This window comes from Biomphalaria glabrata, chromosome 6, assembly GCF_947242115.1.
Source record: "Biomphalaria glabrata chromosome 6, xgBioGlab47.1, whole genome shotgun sequence".
Taxonomy (NCBI): domain Eukaryota; kingdom Metazoa; phylum Mollusca; class Gastropoda; family Planorbidae; genus Biomphalaria; species Biomphalaria glabrata.
Genome location: NC_074716.1, coordinates 35,826,524 through 35,841,115, shown reverse-complemented (window position 1 = coordinate 35,841,115; position 14,592 = coordinate 35,826,524).

Genomic DNA, 14,592 nt, shown 5'->3' with positions numbered 1-14,592 from the left:
TACAGATTTGGAGTTGGAGCATATGATAAATTTTCTCCTTTCTGATGCTTTGACGGCCATGAATGCAAACGATATTGCGTGTAATTCGGCCGTAAAGGAGCAGGCACACTTTCGACCTTTCCATCCATTTTGGATCCGTCAGTGTAAATGATGCCACAATCTCCGTAGCTTTCCTGCAGTTCCCTAAAGTAAACTTGTAGTATGCTTGGGTCTGTGGGACATGTGGGAGATGGGGACTTGTGATAAGTAGGGATTGTACAGTGGAATTGTAGAGGACTTAAGGCCAAATATGAGGAAATACAGCTACTGATGGACTCGGAGACCCCTGTAGCTGTCTGCTTACAGGAAACATTATTAAAAGATAACATCAGTTTCCAAAGCAAGACAATACCAGGTCACTTGAATGTATTCGCTGATACACTGTCCAAATGTATATAGTTAATTACTTAGTTTCGTCATTACATTTTCGCTTAACAGATATTTTATTATCAGATTGTTAAGTTTGCAATATGTTTATTACAGATCCAAAAAACCTTCTAAGAAAAGATGCTCATCTTTATCATATTTCATTATAGTCTTATTTCATTTTGAATGTGACATCAAGTGTATAGCAACTTGTTATGTTATCTTATCTTCTTATCTTATATAATACAGACGTTACTTCAAAAAAGAAGATGATTACGTCCTACGCGTCATGCATTTAGTCATGCATATTAACCAAGGACTTAAATTCTGCCAAGTCACTGGTTTTCCTGGCTAGCTCAGGCAACCCATTCCATGCTCTAATAGCACTAGGGAAGAAGTAGTATTTGTACAAATTTGTCCTAGCATATGGGACGAGGAATGTGCCTTTATCTTTGTGTCTTTCAGAGTATTTTATTAAATTTTGTTTTTGTATTTGAAGATTATGGTTCAGTGTTTTATGTATTATTGCTACTTTACTTTTGAGCCTTCTGTCCTGAAGGCTTTCTAAATTTAGTGATTTTACTAAAGGTGTTACTCTAGTCAAATGTGAATATTCGTTTGATATGAATCTCACTGCTCTATTTTGTGTCTGTTCCAGTTTCTTAATGTTTTCTTGAGTTGAGGGGTCCCAAACGGAGGATGCATATTCTATTATTGGCCTAACCAAGGTTAAATAACATTTTAGTTTTATGTTCTTATTGATTTATAGAAATTTCTTTTAATAAATCCTAATGCTTTGTTTGATTTTTTTATAGTTTCATCAATATGTGGATTCCATGATAGTTTTTCATTTATTATAACACCTAGGTATTTTGCGTTTTTAGTCTGTGTTACTGGTTTGCCATGAATAAGATAAGTGGAATTAATTTGTTTTAGTTTTTTTTGTTACTCTTAACAACTGACATTTTTCTGGGTGGAAAGACATGCTCCAATTTGATTCCCATTTCTGTAATTCATCTATTTCTCTTTGTAAAATATCTGTGTCTTGTGTTGTTTTTATTGTTCTATATATTATGCAATCGTCTGCAAATAATCTGACTTTTGTTCCTGAACTAATGCAATTTGGTAAATCATTTATGTAAATTAAAAATAGTAGTGGACCCAAGACTGTTCCTTGAGGTACACCTGAGTTTACTGTTATCGGTGTTGATTTAGAGCCATTTATTATTACAGTTTGTTCTCTCCCTATCAGAAAATCTTTAATCCACTGATGCAGTGGACCATAAATATTTTAATTTTTTAAGCAAACTATGGTGGTGAACTTTGTCAAAAGCCTTGAAAAATCTAGTAAGCTAGCATCTATTTGCTCACTATCCTCGAAACCTTTTGAAAAATCATCAATTAGTCCTACTAGTAAAATAGCATCTATTTGTTCACTATTATCTAAACCTTTTGAAAAATCATCAATTAGTCCTATTAGTTGTGTTTCACATGATCTATATTTCCTTAAGCCATATTGGTAAAGTGTGAGGACATTATGTTTGTCTAAGTGGTTTATGATGTTGCTACATATTAAGTGTTCTATGATTTTACATGTGATGCTGGTAAGTGATACTGGTCTGTAGTTTCCTGGGTCAGATTTTTCTCCTTTTTTTAAATAGAGGGGTGACATTAGCTTCTTTCCAGTCCTTTGGTACTCTGCCCTGGTTAAGTGAAGCCTGAAAGAGTATTTTGAACACTGGGGCTAGCTCATTGCTTAGTTCTTTGGGTAATCTAGCTGGAATACCATCAGGTCCAGACGCTTTATTTGGTTTGATGTTGGCGAATAGTTTTTGAATTCCATTTTCTTGTACTACTATATCTTCTATGTTGTCTACTTGGTTCAAATTCAGTAATATGTCTTTGTCTCCTGGGGCTGAGAATGCTGATGCAAAGTATTTGTTTAGGATGTTTGCTTTAGTTTCATTATCATTATGTATTATGTTATGTTCATCTTTTAATGGCGCTATGCCTGTTGTTTCCATTTTCTTAGACTTAATGTATGACCATAGGTTTTTGTTGTTATCTTTAGATATTACATTGTTTATGTATTCACTCTGCAGCTGTCTGCTTACTTTTTGGGTTAAGTGTTTAATTTTTATATACTTTTTGTAAACTCTTTCTGCATAAGTTTCTTTAAATTTTCTATATAGGTTTTCCTTCTGTTTACAAAGCTTCTTTAGTCTATTATTAAACCAGCATTTATTTATTTTGTTTGGTTAGTATTTTGTTGGTATGTGATTTTCTATAATGCTTTTAAGATGGTTTTTAATGAAATTCCAGAGGTCATCGACTGGTTGGTTAATGTCTTTTTCTAATAAGAATGTTTGTTGAAAGTTTAATGCAGCTTGGTGTAGTTGTGTTAGGTTACATTTATTCCAGAGTAAGATTTTTCTTTTGGGTTTTGTATTGGCTACTGTTTTAATCTGACTGTGTATTTTTATGATCTCATGGTCTGATAGACCAGGGATAATATCATAATCAACTACTAATCCAGGTCTGTTGGTTAAGAAGAGATCTAATGTGTTGTTTAATCTAGTTGGCTTTTTAATGATTTGATCTAAACTTAGGTTGTGTAAAGTTTCTATGAAAAGCTCATTTATGTCCTTAAGGTTTTGGTGTTTATCTATGGTTAGTGTTTTCCAATTTATGTTTGAGGACATTACACATATTTTTTTAAACCATGACAACAAATGTAATTATTCATTGCTTACGTATTGCAACTTACTGTGCAACTATAATCATCTTGTAGTATCTCAAACATTTTTTACTTTTTAAATGTAATGGTTTTAGATGTGTACATTTTCACATTAGTATTAACCAAATGAGTTATAATGTCATAATTATTTTTTTATATTTCAACATGATGACATTTTACATGTATTATTTTATACGCATTTCTATTACCATACAAATGCTTAAGAAAGCGGGGGGTAATATGTCACGTACACAGTATCTATATTTAGCCGCCCAAGGTTACCAGCCAGAACTTGTTAGCTCGGGAATTTCCATCACGCAACAAACGTATGTTTTGGAGTGAATGTGTTTGGTGATTTTTGAATTTTGATTTTAGGCACATCGGCACAATTGAGACCATGTCGTGCCTGCAGTCCCTTAAGGACTACTCTCTCTCTAAACAACAAGGGGCCAGATTCTATACAGTCATATCATTAAAATCAAGGTCTATTTACAGTTAAAATAGTAAAGGTAGTAAAAATTTAATTATTTGGTAAAAATCTAATGTAAATAGTACATGTTCACAAATTCATAAATCAGATATTCGTAGACAACCCCACTTCCCGGATAACGCCCAATACCTTCCCAGGGTCGACATTATCGAATAGTGTTTTTAAGTTAGTGGCTCTAAAATATTTCTCCCTGACATCCTGGTATCTGGGGCAATCAACGAGGATATGTTCCACAGTGAGGTGAGAGTCACAGTACTCACAAAGTGGGGGCTCCTCTCTCTTCAGTACAAAAGAGTGCGTGATGTAGGTGTGGCCAATCCTAAGTCTGGACATGGTCGTGCTACCACGCCTTGTCAGACCCTTAGATGTGGGCCGCCACCTGACATCCGCCACAATCTGCCTGAGTTTACTGTGAGTCTCAGCCTCCCATCGGTTCTGCCACTCTCGATAGGTGGCAGAGGCAATACTTTGTCTCAGGTCCGAGCGGGAAATTTGGGTTCCTGACACCGGATGATTTAGGGCTCTCTTTGCTTCTCTGTCTGCGGCTTCGTTTCCCTCAATGCCAACATGGTAGGGGACCCAGATGAAGGTGACATCCCTACGGTCGGCTGTTATTTGGTCCAACAGCTGCAGGCTCGTATGTACCAATGGGATGTCAGTCTTCATCCGCCCCAAAGCTTGCAATGCAGATTTGGAGTCGGAGCAGATTATAAATTTCCTCCTTTCTGATGCTTTAACGGCCATAAGTGCAAGCGATATTGCATGCAATTCGGCCGTAAAGATGGAGCAGCCATCGGGGAGTCTACGGGAGATTGTTTTGTTCCGAAAGGAGCAGGCACACGCGACCTTTCCATCCATTTTGGATCCGTCTGTGTAAATGGTGCCACAATCTCCGTAGCTCTCCTGCAGTTCCCTAAAGTGGACTTGTAGTATGCATGGGTCTGTATTTTCTTTTTTGAAATTAAGGAGTGATAAATTTAATTTGGGTTTATTCATTAGCCAAGGAGGATTCTGAGGGGTTTCTATTTTAGAGATTTGGTCAATGGGTGGGGTTAAATTTTGGATGGGTTCTCTCATTCGAAGGCCCAACGGCTGTATGACGTTAGGCATTCGATTGTATAATTCTACCTCTGTGGGGTTAAATATATAGTCGAAAGCAGGGTTCGTTGGGTTGGATTTTAGCTTGACTATATACTGCATTGCAAGCTTTTTCATTCTTATATCGATGGGGAGTTCTCCAGCCTCCACATGGAGACTTGGGATAGGTGATGTACGAAACGCGCCGAGACAGAGACGCAGGGCAGCATTTTGTATTGGTTCCAGTATTTTTAGGTACGACTTCCTTGCTGCTCCATATATTATGGATCCGTAGTCTAGCTTGGATCGAATTAGACTCTGATAAAGCAGCAGCAAGGTATCTCTTTCAGCTCCCCAGTCCGTATAACTGAGTACTCTAAGTATGTTTAATGACTTTTGGCATTTCTTCTTAAGTTCCTTAATGTAGGGGAGAAAATTAAATTTGGAATCTAAGGTGAGGCCTAAACATTTTGTAGTTTTCACGACAGGGATCTTCTTTTTGTGTATAAATAGTTCAGGGTCTGCGTGGAGTCCCCTTAGATTACAAAAATGCATACTAACTGTTTTGGAGTCTGAAAATTGGAAACCATTATTGTTTGCCCAACCATAAATTTTGTTTAAACATAACTGTAATTTTCTTTCTAAGGTGTTCATGTTTTTCCCATAAGTAAAAATGACAAAGTCATCAACATACAAAGAGCACTCTATGCCAGGGGACAGCGCATTTATGATGCTATTTATTTTAATGTTGAACAGGGTGAACGCTGCCCTGGGGTACACCCATTTCCTGGTCATGAGTGTCAGAAGCGGAGTTGCCCACTCGAACCTGAAATTTTCGATCTTTCAGGAATTCCCCCACAAAACGGGGGTCCCTTAAGGCCCATAAGCTCCAGGTCACGTAGAATGCCATGTTTCCAGGTTGTGTCATAGGCCTTTTCTATATCGAAGAATACAGCTACTAGATGTTCTCTTCTGAGTAATGCATTTCTAATATAAGCTTCCAACCTTACCAGGTGGTCAGTTGTTGTCCGCCCCTGTCGGAATCCGCACTGGTAGTTGGAGATCACTTTATTCTTCTCCAGGTACCTGAGACGAACTCCTATTGAAAAATCAGAGCAGGAAGGACTAGTCCTCCCGTATTGCTCTGGCAAGAAACTTAGCCGTCCGGCGTAGTGCCTCATAGCTACCATACAAGTCGAGTGACTGCACAGGCAAGTCCCCCCTTAGCTCGCGGAGCTGGGGACACTCGTACAAGACATGCGACACTGTTTCGACGCTCTCTCCACAGTGACGGCATCGGGAGTCAAAGTTAGTGCGGAACCGGGCAAAGTATGCCCCAATAGGACAATGTTCCGTCCTACACTGCGCAACTATTGACTGCTCTGACCTCCTCGCTCGCCACCATGGATCGTCGCGATCTGGGTGACGCATGCGCTGCCAGACACCACGTGCTCTGTCGGATTCCTCCCAGGACTTTAACCACTTCTCATGAATGAGTGCTCGGATTTGTGCCGTTGCTTGTAAGTACGTGCTTGGTGCTTCGAGGTGTGTGGCTGCCATTACACTCTCCCTTGCGAGGGCGTCTGCCGTTTCATTGCCATTCTCGCCGCAATGTGAAGGCGCCCACTGCATAAAAACGACAGCTCCAATAGCTGCGGCGCCGATTGCCTCTTCTATTACGTGCGACCGTCCCCAGCCGCCACCCATAACTAGGAGACTGGAGCGAGAGTCAGTGACCAACACCACCGTAGTGGCGCTAGTCTCGCGTTGGAGCATTCGAGCCATAATGGACCAGAGAGCCTTTCTGGTTCAGTCCGGGCGGGGTAGACGATAAGGGCCCCATACCCAGATCTGTCTGGGTCCCTCATTACCAACCCATCGGTATGACAGAAAATGGCATCTGATGGGTAGGATTTTATGGTAATGGATGCCAAATTTTGAAGAATGGCAGGTGTTAATCGCCTCTTGGTGGCTCCCTCTTGCCCTAACAGGGACAGGTTTATTTGTAGGGCCGGCAATCTCCTCCACGGAGGGCACGTATTAATTCTCCTAATAGGGATTCTATCAGTGGAGAGTCCAGCTGAGTTAGACAAATGGGCCGCAATACGGAGGAACGATCGTACCAGACTAGCCTACTGTTAATCATTCTTTCCACGGTTTTGCAGATGTTAGTGCTATTGGTCGATAGTTAGCTGGGTCAGAGCCGTCTCTTCCCGGTTTAGGTATCGGTATAACTGTGGCTTTCCTCCAGCTGTTTGGGAAAGCGCCTGTTTGCCACACACAGTTATAGACCCCTAGCAGGACTGCCAATGAGGGTTCGGGAAGGTGCTTGAGCAACTGGTAATGGATTTCATCTTCTCCAGGCGCTGTGTCATGTGACTTGTCCAGCGATTCCCTCAGTTCCTCAAGCGAGAACGGTTTGTTGTAGTCTTCATTGGTCTCTGACCTGAAATCAATGGGGTGTCTTTCCTCCCTGGTTTTGACTTTTTGGAACTCTGGCGTGTAGTGTGCAATGGATGATTTCTCTGCTATTGAGGATGCAAGGCAGTCAGCTATTTCTCTGGGGGACGTGACAGTTCGTCCTTGGTTTTTCAAATGCCCTATTGCATTTGATTCTTTCCCTTTGATTCACCTTACTGCCTTCCAAACCGCTTTAGCAGAAGTTTTGGCATCCAGACTGCCGACAAAACTTCTCCAGGAATTCCTTTTGGCTGACCGTATGTTTTGTCTAGCCTTTGCTCTAGCTATCCTGAATAGCTTTAGGTTTTCTTGGGAAGGATTCTTTATAAATGCAGCAATTCGTTTTTTCCTATCGCAAATAGCACTTTTGCAAGCTGTATCAAACCATGGTTGGCTAGGCCTTTTTGGATTTGCAAAGGTTAGGGGTATAACTTTCCTAACTATACTTAGTAGCTTGCTCGCAAAGGTATCAGCTGGGTTCTGTTCATCAAGGATATTTTCTGTGATATCCTCGGAGCATCTTTTTGGAATTGCTCCCAATCGGCCTTATTCAGTTTCCACCGCTGAGGTCGTCCCAATGAAGGGAGATTGTTAGTAATGATGATTGGGAAGTGATTTAAAGTCGTCCAGAAGTCCGGAGACACATACGGTGAGGTCAATGCATGTGAGTGATCCAGTTCCTGGTGCAAGTAGGTCGGTGATGCATCATTAAGTATGCATAAATTATGGTAGATACAGGCTGCAGCAAGTGATAACCTTGTGAAGGATTATCCTAGCTGCTACGGCCTGTAATGTGGTCTGTAGTTCTACCCTCTCATGGGGGATGCTGTCCATCACAAGGATACATACTTCACCTGATGCTCTCTCTGCATCCTTAACATTCTTGGTGTAAGCACTGTAGCTTCGGAAACTGATGCTATCTTTCAGAAATGTTTCCTGTAAGCAGACAGCTACAGAAGTCTAAGAGTCCATCAGTAGCTACATTTCCTCATAATTGGCATTGAGGCCTCTACAATTCCACTGTACAATTCTGGAATCCATGGCTTATTCTAGATGACCTACTTGGAGCTATTTGGCCTTGGGAGGCCCCCGGAGGGGTTTCCCTTTATTCCAGTGACCTTGGTATTTTTATTCTTGGGTTTGGATGGAGAGGAGGACAACCCCCTTTTGGGGAAAGTCTTTCTCTCTGGAGAGGGGATATCCCTCTGGTAAGAGCGAAGGTTATTTCCTCCTCTCTCACCTCGGGCATTCTCTCCGCTTTGATTTCTCCCCTTAGGGAGTTGATCAACCTCTAATTCGGTAGAGGTTGAGGTGTCTGGCTTGGTTCTCTGAGGAGAACCTGTATCAGGCATGATGTCTCCGGGTTCTCCAGGAGTGTTGGTTTTGACATGCTGCTCAGTCTCCATGCTCTCATCAGCGAGCACAGAGAACCTGTTCTTTAGCATGACAACAGGGCTTTCCTTTTTCTTCGGAGGTGTGTTCTTTGGCGGTGTTTTCTTCTGAGTTGGAGGAGGAGGAGGGGGTGGTATGGTCAATGTGTCCGTCTGTGTGCCTATGGATCTTCCTTTCTTAGCAACAGCCTGGGCGTAGGTCTTTGTCAATCTGAATTGGCCTTTGGGTAGGGCCAGTACAGCCGATTTCGCCTGGCTGAAGGTACATCCATTTCTTGCCTTGTACTCCTACACGGCAACCTCCTGTTTCCACACAGGGCAGTCCTTGGAGTAGGCTGAGTGGCCAGCTTGACAGTTTGGGCATTTGAACTGGGCTGTGCAGCCCTTGTCCTCATGACCCTCTCCAGCACATCTGGCACACACAGTGTTCCTCTTGCAGACTGCCGCGCCGTGTCCATAACCCTGGCACTTGAAGCACCTCATGGGGTTAGGTATGTAGGGCCTCACTGGAACTCGTAGGTATCCTGCCTTCACATACTCTGGCGGTGTCCTAGTTCCGAATGTGAGGATAATAGTGGCGGTTTTGACCTCCTCACCATCCCTGCGCCGGGCATGGGTGACTCCTTCAATGCCATCCACCATTTCCTTCTCGGAACATTCCAGTATTTCCCTAGAGCTGATTACACCTCTGCTGGTGTTCAGACTCTTGTGTGGCATGACTTCCACTTGGAGATCACAGAGTCTTCTGCATCTTAAAAGCCCATCAGAGTGTGTCTTGCCATCTACTTCTACAAGAAGTTCCATTGATTTGTGTAGCTTAGACACACTCTTGGGCTCTCCCACTACTGACCTAAGTCCCTTGTAGATGAGAAAAGAGACCCTCTTTGTCAGGCTTTTCCCCTCTTCTGTACACCTGACCATCAGAAATGGTGGCCAGGTAGTACAGCTTCTTGTGGCCTCCTCCATTTTTGCCTTTATTCGACGTCTCTTGCCCAGACACAAATCTATGGCAAGTAGTTTTTTGAGGGCTTTTTTGTATATGGACATTTATACTAATTCGGCACTGGTGCTCCCCACCCGCCAACAATGGGATAGGCCATTAGGATGTCCAGAATGAGCCCGCCAGGGCTACACAGGAGTTATACTCAGTCAGCTGCTGCATCGGACATGTGTCTGATATGACGCTCCAGCATAGGTCGATGTCCTATGCTGGTAGCTCAGCGTGACCAGCCGGTTGACCCAGAGCGGACCATCTGGGCCTCAGGTCTAGAGGAACTTAGAGCCAAAGTACTGTATTGTGGTGGTTTATCCTCGGATAAACCTTACCAGTAGCAGTCCACGGCATACGGACTGATCTAAGACATATAGAGATTTTAAAGATAAGGAGACAGTGATTGGTAAAGAAGGCAGACTGAGAAAAAGAGGAGGCAGACACAATGATAGAAAAGAAGTAGGGCACTTTTGAGCTGCAAAATTGCTAAGGAAAGAGGAGTGCAGTTTAACGTCATGTCTCGGGACAATTTGAACTTCTTTTTAGGTTAAAATTCGCCTCCATATTAGATTTTTATTAAATGAAAGCTAACAATGCCGTATTTTTAATCGCGTGTAGGATTGGAGTTTTTCATATTGAATGACACCCCGAAAGACAATTAGTCTGTTTTTAAGGAGATTTACATGGCTTTTCAGAAGATTTTAATAATTTCAGGAGATTTTCATGACTTTTTGTATATTTTGCAAGTTCAGGAGAATTCCAGAAACCCTTTAATAATAAATAAAAATAGTTTAATTTAATAATTTGCACCTAGAATTCGCGCGGAGCCCCCTGCAGCCGCATAGGTTGCAGTGGCCTAAGACCGGCCCTGCTGCCTGAGATGAAACAAACATTTGGCGATATAAGAAATGTGATCGCCATCATATCCTGACACACCTAAGTTTGCCAATGTTGCGGCAAGAGATGACGCAGTTGAACAAGATTTCAGATTATACTATAAACCAATGGTCTTCAACCTTTTCTGAGCTACCGCCACCTTTTCGGGAAAAACATTTGAGACTCCAAGAAAAGCCATTATTGAAGACAGTCGCAAAAAGACGGAAAGAAAACTTAAATAGACCGCCAGCGGACAACGGCTTTGTCTGTACGAAATTCAGGAAAATATGTAGGTTGCAACTGGGTTTGCGTAGTTATGTGAAACACTGCACTCAGCCTTAATCTTCGGAATCATTATGCACAAATTATTTCAAATAATTAGCAGTGAATACATACAAAAATTAATCTCATTGTCATGACTTTCTTTCAAATCAAAAGAATAGTTCCTTTTTAAATTACTGCATATTTTTTTAGGTCTAATTGTAAATTGAGTTCTCTTTTTAATATAAACATTATTATTGATGAATTCAGTACAGTGCAGTCTGACAATATTAGAAATTTCAAGCTTTAAATTAGCCATAGCAAGGCTAAATCTAGGTTAGTCACTTATGTTGATGGAAAAACTATTAAATAATTCCATTTTCGACCACAGTTATGAAATTTTACTGAAACCTTCAAGTGCAGCCACATCTCTGTTTTGCCTTCTATGTTAACATTCTTTTTACTGAAGACATAATTTTGTAAATCTATTTCTTCCTGCATTTCAATTTGAACATCAATAACAGATGTTTAATGATTGTCATTTATATTTAATTTTTTAAAATTTCTGTACATTCTAGAAGCGAATCATTTCTTCATAGAGCATTGTTAGGTGAATTGATTAGATATCAATGCCCTTAGGCAGTAATTAATTTGTCAGCAAACAAGTTATGTGAGATTGTAAAACCCTTTAAAATAGATTTAATATATAGATAAAAGAAAAAATCACTGAAAGTCAATTGCTTTCCTAGCAGTCAGAGCTTAGTTTCATTCATGTGTGTTAGATGCCAACCATGTAAAACATTTTTTTTAGCTTGCTTTAAGTCATCGCCAACCGTTGAATCTTCCTGTTTCTCAAAAAAAAAAATTCAATTTCAAAAGGTTGGTATTTCAGAACTTAACAAAACGAGCAATTAAACCCCTTTTGAAATCCAGCAAACTAAAGTTTACAACAAGAGTTTAACATGTTCTTTTAATCTTTTGTTTCACAAAACTGTTGAACGATGCGCTTATTTTCGGCATGGGTTTCTATTTTATTTACAATTTTTATAATTACATTCAAATAGAAATCGAATTGCGGGCTAAAATTTTAACAAGATGTTGCCTGTGTATCATAACTCACAAGGTGAATAGTGAATAGATCTGTTCTTTATTCTATAATACTTATGAAGTCATTGTAGCATCCAACCACTGATAGTTCCCTATATGTCGTCATAAACTACATAACTAGACAGTTTTGAAATCATATTTCATCACTGACCAAAAAAATGTTGAAAATTTTAATTTTTGTTTCAATCACATTTGAAACAATATCATAAGACTTTAAAAAAAGCTATACATTTTTCTAAGAGGCCACTAAAACATATCCTGCTTTGCCGTTTTTTTTTTGTTTATTTTTAACATTGTTTGAATAGTAGATTCTTATAATTGTTCATGAATATTCTTAAAATATTTTTGGATCTTGCTATATGTTCGTGAAGCCGACTTTTTTTTTCTTAAGCTCATCTGAAAATGCCCTCATTCAAAGTAGAACATTGGAATACTTTTAATCTAGTGGCAATTCACTAAAACCCTTACCAATATACCTTTACATAACCAGCGAGCTTTCGTAACAACACTTTGTCAATGTTTTTTGTTTAAAAAAGGTTAAATTATTCTATTTGAATGTTAGCTTTAACGTTTTTTTTAATTAACATTTACATATCAATATATTAACATCTGTAGATAAAATAAAACACTAAAAGACGTACTACCTAGTGTGTTGATAAAATCATAAACGTTTACGCGCCCAAGATCTAAGGACACTAGAAACCTTCCGATTACAGCCACGGAAAAAGAATTTTAAAATAGAAAATGAGATTCCCGAAATCCATTTTTAGCGGCCCCCGAAAGGGGAAAAGACGCTATTAGTTTTGTGCGAAATGTCTGTCCGTCTGTCCGTCCGTCCCGTTTAGATCTCGTAAACTAGAAGAGATATTGAAAATCCGACTTCACAATATTTTAGACCATTCAAAGTTCTAATGCAACGGCTACTTTTTTTTTCCTAAAATCAATTATGCAAGCAGTTTTTTATAAGAAAAAGCTAATTAGTATGCATTATATGTTAGACCTAATTTAAGACGAATAGTAATCTTATAAACATCATTTTCGTGAACATTTTTTCTATATAGCGGAAATTTTTTTTTTTTTTTTGAGGATTCGAATATGAGATTGAGCCTTTTCAAAACAATTAACTTGTTTAGTTCGAACCGAGGGTCCCGGGTTCGAATCCTGGTGAAGACTGGGATTTTCAACTTCTGAGTCTACCCAGCTCTAATGGGTACCTGACATTAGTTGGGGAAAAGCAAAGGCGATTGGTCGTTGTGCTGGCACCCTCGTTAACCGTAGGCCACAAAAACAGATGAACTTTACATCATCTGCCCTATAGACCACAAACTAGTTAGGCCAGGTTCACATCTAACTTTACATTCACTTTCACGTATCCTTTGATCTGCGGGACGGTTGGGGCACTACACAAGATCTGTTAACCTTCTTTCTCCATTCTTATCTCTCATTTGTCTTTGATATAATTTCATTCGGATGTTCTTTCTGAAAATATTGAAGCCTACCTGGGTGGACCACTGGTCGTGCGGTTTGCGCGCTGGACTGTCGTTTGGATTTATCGACGATCGAAGGTTCAAACCCTGCCTGCTCCCATCCCCCGTCGTCCTGCGGGAGGTTTGGACTAGGAAGTAAACTATCTTCAACTATGAAGGATTATCCGAATTATGTAAAACATTTTACTTCGGGGGCCGATTTTGAGTTTGTGTTTCCACACAAACTGTCTTTTGTAACCTTGTTAATGTTGTTTCTGTTCTTAAATTAGAAGCAACCATAATGTGTCTATATTTAGTTTGCCAGCTTTTATTTTAAAGAATTTATTTATTTGTTTTGTTTCAGTTTCTTCTTTCCCCTTTTATGCCCAGCGCCCCTTTACCCCCCCCCCCCTTTTGTACCACCCCTTTGGCTCCCAGCGCCCCCAAAATCGCGAAAACGCCCACACATGTGTAACACACTCATCATCATATATCTAACCCTAGATCCGGGTCACCACATTTCGAAAACATAGTTTCTTAGTAAGTTATGCATTATAAACAATGGGGAGAAAGAAGAATGGGATCAAATGGTAAAGTGCTTTCTTTCTCTGCAAATAGAGCAGACTTTTAGATCAATTCAGATGGAAGAATATAAAGAACTCAAGAAAAATGCTGGCCAGGAACATCCCTTACTAAAATCCGGTACTTTTATAAGTAAGCGCTATTTTGTCGGCACCATTATGTCCGCGCTATTTAGTCGGGTCATCATAGAACGTTATACAAAATGTAAAAAAGTTCAGCATCCAAAGTTAGTTTCAAGTTTAAAACAATTTGAGAAACGAAACAAATAATTCTTGTGGTTCTTAGTTTTTGTTATTCCCATCAGTGATATTTAGGTCGAGTCATTGGATAGTGAAACTAATCTGTATTTATGTTGCCGCTTGCTCCTTAGAATGGCGTGGCTACTAGAAATGATGCTAGTAAAACCAGAAAACATCACACTAGAGATAAGGAGTTAGACGACGAGACTTTTTTTTATTGATTTGTCTTGACCATATTCTAAAACTGCTGGAAAGTAGAAACAGACTGATTGCTCGACTGCTGGTTTGTATTCAACCAGACAGGTCAGTACAGGGCACTACAGGTCAGTACAGGGCATTGCAAAATGATTACATATTTTTTTTCTCCTTCTTTCAGTTGAATCGAAAAAAAAAAAGATATTGTACTACTTTACTTCATAAGTTTGGTTTTAGACTCAACCCTCTTGTACCCAGTGAAGGCAAGCGGGTAAGAGGCTGAGCCTTAAATGTCACCTCCAATTAAAAGTAGAA